Source organism: Capricornis sumatraensis, chromosome 1 (assembly GCF_032405125.1).
Source record: "Capricornis sumatraensis isolate serow.1 chromosome 1, serow.2, whole genome shotgun sequence".
NCBI lineage: Eukaryota > Metazoa > Chordata > Mammalia > Artiodactyla > Bovidae > Capricornis > Capricornis sumatraensis.
The window spans coordinates 217,957,896-217,964,093 of record NC_091069.1 but is presented as its reverse complement, the minus strand read 5'-3'; positions in this window follow the sequence as shown (position 1 = coordinate 217,964,093).

Sequence of the window (6,198 nt, the reverse complement as noted above, 5' to 3'; positions counted from 1 at the left end):
TTTCCCTTATGCTTCAAGTAATGTCAGAACTCCTTGGGATCACATACAAGGTGCTACATAATCAAGGCCCTGCCTATTTTTGCTTACTCCCCACTTCACTCACTATGCCTCAAGCGCAGTCAGCTTCCTAGCTGCCTTTTAATATTTATTTATCTAGCTGTTCAGGGTCTTAGTTGTGGCACAAAGGATCTTTGATCTTTGTTGTGGCATGTGGGTTCTAGTTCCCTGATCAGAAATCGAACCAGGGCCCCCTGCATTGGGAGCACGGAGTCTTAGCCACTGGACCACCAGGGAAGTCCCCTCTCTGACCATCTGTGTTCACACACATCAAGTTCATCCCTGTCTTAGAGCCTCTGGAAATACTGCTCCTCTGTCTAGAATGTCCTGATCCCTCTTCCCTCTTCACCTCCCTGGCCCATCACTACCACCAAGCTGGCTCCTTATCCTTCAGGTCTCAGTTTAAATATCATATCCACAAAGAGGTCTTTTCTAAACACTACCTCAGATGGGCCCATACCATACACAACATAAAATTTAATGTGTAGTTTGATGGACTGGTAAGACTTCCCTTTTTATTCTCTTCCTTCCCCATTAGCCTGCAGGTCAGAGCCTATATCTATTTACTAGTGTGTGTCTACAACTGAATAGCCAGTGCTTAGTGTATCTCCTGATACAGAGAAGAATCTTCCAAGTATTAACTGCATAAGAGAGAATCTCTTCCATTTTCTGCACAGCAAAATCTCTACCTTTCTTCTCTCCACTTCTATTTTGTCCTCATCTTCCTTCCTTCCATTCCCTCCCATTCTCTTTCAGACCAATTCAGTACTACAGTCATTAGGGAGTGCAGAACTAGTAACTTGAAGAATTAAAGATCAGTAATGTATGGATGTGAGAGTTGGACTGTGAAGAAGGCTGAGCGCCGAAGAATTGATGCTTTTGAACTGTGGTGTTGGAGAAGACTCTTGAGGGTCCCTTGGACTGCAAGGAGATCCAACCAGTCCATTCTGAAGGAGATCAACCCTGGGATTTCTTTGGAAGGAATGATGCCAAAGCTGAAGCTCCAGTACTTTGGCCACCTCATGCGAAGAGTTGACTCATTGGAAAAGACTCTGATGCTGGGAGAGATTGGAGGCAGGAAGAGAAGGGGACGACCCAGGATGAGATGGCTGGATGGCATCACGGACTCGATGGACGTGAGTCTGAGTGAACTCCGGGAGATGGTGATGGACAGGGAGGCCTGGCGTGCTGCGATTCATGGGGTCGCAGAGTCAGACATGACTGAGCGACTGAACTGAACTGAATTGAACTGAAAGGTAATTACATAGGTAAGTATAAGATATTGTACAAATATATTTTTGTTTCTAATTCTTTCCTTCTCCTGTATGATTCAAAATACAACTGGATAAAGCAATAATACAAACTGTATTGAGGGCCTATAATGTATAAAGATATTTCTATGACAAAAAATAGCACAAAGGAGGGGAGAAGGAACAGAATTATATTGGAGCAAAGTTTTTGTAGAACAGTGACTGAACTGTGCACTTTACTACAGGTAAATTATAACTTGATTTTTTTTAAAATAGGGTAGGAAAGAGGAGTATGAATAGTATAATAATACGTGTAGAAATTAGGAACCCTGGAACCTCAATTCAGTTATTAGGCAGTGATCAGTAACTGCAGTCTAGCTAGGTCTTATGTTTGGGATGTAGTTTGGGAACCAAAAAGTTGTTCAAGAACTTATACAACTCTACTGAGTCAGCCACCAACATGGTTCTCTTCTCAGGATCAGAAGTTCATTAGTCTCTATGAATGTTTAGCCTATCCCTAGTAACTCAGTTTCTGTCTCATTGTGTATTTCTCTTAATATAACACACACTTAGTACCTCTCCCACATAACCTCCAACTGTAATTGGTCCAAGCATTATCATTCCTATCAAGAAAAGTTTTCAGGCCAAGCCACCTAATAGACTGATAGCTGCTCTATAAAGTGGCTTTCAGTCAGAGGCTCACTTCTCTAGCACAATCAGCTGGAGTCTGTATGACAAAGTTTAGTGGTTAAAAACATGGCCACTTAAGCTTAAGAAAAAAGCCAGAGTTGCTTTGCTATGCCTGGGGCTCTCAGCATAGCATTTGCCCTCCGAAGGGGATGTGGGAAGCATATAAAAGATAAAACCTCCTCTCCAGAGCATTCTCCTGTAAACAAAATTACTGTCTGCTCAATTTTTTCATAGCCCTTTTTTGCTCAGTAAATTATGATCCTCTAAAGGAAAAGACATGTCAAGATATTTCTATTCTTTCCACAGTGTACATTTTGAAGAAAAGATAGTAACTTTGCTGAATCAAAGTAAGAGTCAAAATAAGAATCAAGGCTTCCTTGATGGCTCCGTGTTAAAGAACCTGCCTCCAATGCAGGAGACACAGGTTTGATCCTTGGTCCTTGAAGATCCCACATGTGGCACAGCAACTAAGCCTGTGGGCCTCAACTAGTCAGCCTGTGCTCTAGGGACCAGGAGCCACAGCTACTGAGACGTTGTACTGAAACTCCTGAAGGCAGAACACTTTAGAGCCCGTGCTCCACAACAAGAGAGGTTACCTCAATTAGAAGTCCTCGCACCACAGCTAGAGTAGCCCTCGCTCGCCACAACTGGAAAAAAGCCAGTGCAGAAATGAAGACCCGGTACAGTCAATAAATAACTAAATAAAATTATTTTAAAATAAATAAGAATTAAAGACTACAACCAACATGACAAGGACACTGTATGAATACATTTCTGCAATGTCACTTGTAATCTTTATATTACATCAAGTTCAAGAATTAAATATTCTTATAGTATTTTCCTATTTATAGAACAGTGTTCTGCCATTCCACTCCATCATGTAATAAGCTTAATTTAGAAAATGAGATAGTAAAACTCTGAAGTGTCTGCCTCCTGGGGTTATCACTGCAGTCCTTAGCTCTTATTAAATTTACTTGCACTGGTTACTTTCACTTCTGGGCATTAATCTGGCAATTACGTCTATGGAAGGAATTTCTGGTGGATCATTGCAAACTATATACAGATGAAATCTTTATTATATTAATATATAGCCCCAAGTTTAGCCTTTGTGGTAGGACCATACTTATTTTATTGACTTCTTGTTTAAGAAGAGAGATTTACTTTCTCTACTTTGAATAAGAGAAACAGTCCTCCCAGTGTAAATGTTTGAGGTAGAAATGAGAGGGAAAGGAACCTCACAAAATTATCATACTAGGAATCTCAGACACTGGAAAATAGCCCCAGGGGAGTTTTAAGAATCCCGTCATCAGGGGTTTGTGACTTTGCTAATACTTCTATACCGACCTGACCTTGGTTTTCTCTTCTTCCATTTACACTTTCCTTCTCATCATGAAATTAACTTCCTTACCCTCTTTTCTATCACTAGGATGACCATACAATTTACAATCAAAACCACGACATTTTTCAGTATTAAAACAAATTTCTAGGAATAATTTTGCCAGCAGCTTCCTCGGTGGCTCAGTCCTAAAGAATCCACCTGCCAATGAAGGAGACACAGGTTCGATCCTTAGTCTCGAAAGATCCCTCATCTCAAGGCGCAACTAAGCCCATGTCCACAACTAGTGAGCCTGTGCTCTAGAGCCCAGGAGCCACAACTATGGAAGCCCAAGCACCTAGAGCCCATGATCACAGCAAGAGAAGCCCATGCACACAACTAGAGCGTAGCTCCCACTTGCCACAACTAGGGAAACCCTGCATGCAAGAAAGAGGATCCAGTGCAGTCAAAAATAAATAACATTATTAAAAAATAAATTCTGCTGGGACAGCAAGCATAAACTTGTATTGTACAAACACAGGAAATTAAGTAACCTTATCATCTGCCTCACAGTTTACACCTAACACAGTCTCTGTATCCTTGCATCTACAGCTTACTTGCTACAGCAAGTCTCTGGGATCTGCACAGCCTCTGCTCAATGCCTCCAGGTCAATAACAAGGCCAATCTGAGCACAATCTGAACGGAAATATACCAAACCTGCTCAGGGTGGAAAGATGTTATTCACAGAGAAAATCAGATAACTTAGGCTTAGTGTACCAGCAAGGGATGGGAAAACACTTGTGAGAGTGAATCTTGCAGGTGTGGAACCAGGAAAGCAGAATATAAGGTTAGTGAGCTTCCTGGGAAAGAAATCTAGAGCCAGGTTATTAATTATTATTTTTCTTATATATATTTTTAGCTGTGCTAGGTCTTCATTGCCAGAGAAGGCAATGGCACCCCACTCCAGTACTCTTGCCTGGAAAATCCCATGGACGGAGGAGCCTGGTAGGCTGCAGTCCACGGGGTCGCTAGGAGTTAGACACGACTGAGCAACTTCATTTTCACTTTTCACTGTCATGCATTGGAGAAGGAAATGGCAACCCACTCCAGTGTTCTTGCCTGGAGAATCCCAGGGACGGGGGAGCCTGGTGGGCTGCCGTCTCTGGGGTAGAACAGAGTCAGATACGACTGAAGTGACTTAGCAGCAGCAGCAGCAGCAGGTCTTCATTGCAATGCAGACTTTTCCTCTAGTTGCAGAGAGCAGGAGCCACTCTCCAATTGCGGTGCAAGGGCCTCTTATTGCGCTGGCTTCTCCTGCTGCAGAGCACGAGCTCTCAGTAGCTGTGGTACATGGGTTCAGCAGTTTTGGCTCCCAGGGCTCTTGAGCACCAGCTCTAATTGTGATACACGGGCTTAATTGCTCCTCGGCATATGGGATCTTCCTGGACCAAGGATCTAATCCATAGGGCCTACATTGGCATGAAAATTTTTACCTCTGAGCCACCACGGAAGATCCTAGAGCCAATTCTACGACACAAGTGGGATGGATCTTTAAAGCAAGGACACCTATCTTTAAAGCAGCCTATAGGAAAAGAAGCAGAGATGCTAAACTGCCTCGGCAGAGTGCAGAAGAATGAATTCAAAAAAGGACTGAAATGTTAGAATGGAGTTACTACACAAAACCAGGGAATCTACAATCTGAATATGTTTTCTGGATACTACTTGGAAGAAAAACAGATGCTAAACATCACTAGTCATTAGGGAAATGCAAATTAAACCACAAGAGCTTGTTGTTCAAAATTACACACAGCCAAATACTCTGTGTGTGTGCACATGTGTTACACCTATATATACATGAATTGCAACAAACAGAAAGAACAGGGACATAATTTCAAATTGAAGTCAGTTATTATTCTTACATGCTACTATGTTAAGTGGAAAATAGACAGTTAGACAGCTGTCCCTTCAGGAATTAGAAAAGGCAGAGGAACCAGAGATCAAATTGCCAACATGCACTGGATCATAGAAAAAGCAAGAGAGTTACAGAAAAACATTTACTTCTGCTTTCCTGACTACGCCAAAGCCTTTGACTGTGTTCAGTTCAGTTCAGTAGCTCAGTTGTGTCCAACAACTGGACTTCAACAGGCCAGTCCTCCCTGTCCATCACCAACTCCCAGAGTTTACTCAGACTCATGTCCATTGAGTCCGTGATGCCACCCAACCATCTCATCCTCTGTCTTCCACTTCTCCTCCTGCCTTCAATCTTTCCCAGCATCAGGGTCTTTTCAAATGAGTCAGCTCTTTGCATCAGGTGGCCAAAGTATTGGAGTTTCAGCATCAGTCCTTCCAATGAATATTCAGGACTGATTTCCTTTAGGATGGACTGGTTGGATCTCCTTGCTATCCAAGGGACTCTCAAGAGTCTTCTCCAACAACACAGATCAAAAGGCATCAATTCTTTGGTGCTCAGCATTTTTTATGGTCCAACTGTCACATCCATACATGACTACTGGAGAAAAACATAGTTTTGACTAGACAGACCTTTGCTGGCAAAGTAATATCTCTGCTTTTTAATAAGCTGTCTAGGTTGGTCATAACTTTTCTTCCAAGGAGCATACATCTTTTAATTTCATGGCTGCAGTCACCATCTGCAGTGATTTTGGAGGCCCCCAAAATGAAGTGTGCCACTGTTTCCACTGTTTCCCCATCTACTTGCCATGAAGTGATTGGACCAGATGCCATGATCTTAGTTTTCTGAATGTTGACTGTGTAGATCACAACAAACTATGGAAAATTCAGAAAGAGATGGGAATACTAGACCACCTTACCTGCCTCCTGGGAAATCTGTTTGCAGGTCAAGAAGCAACAGTTAGAACTGGACACGG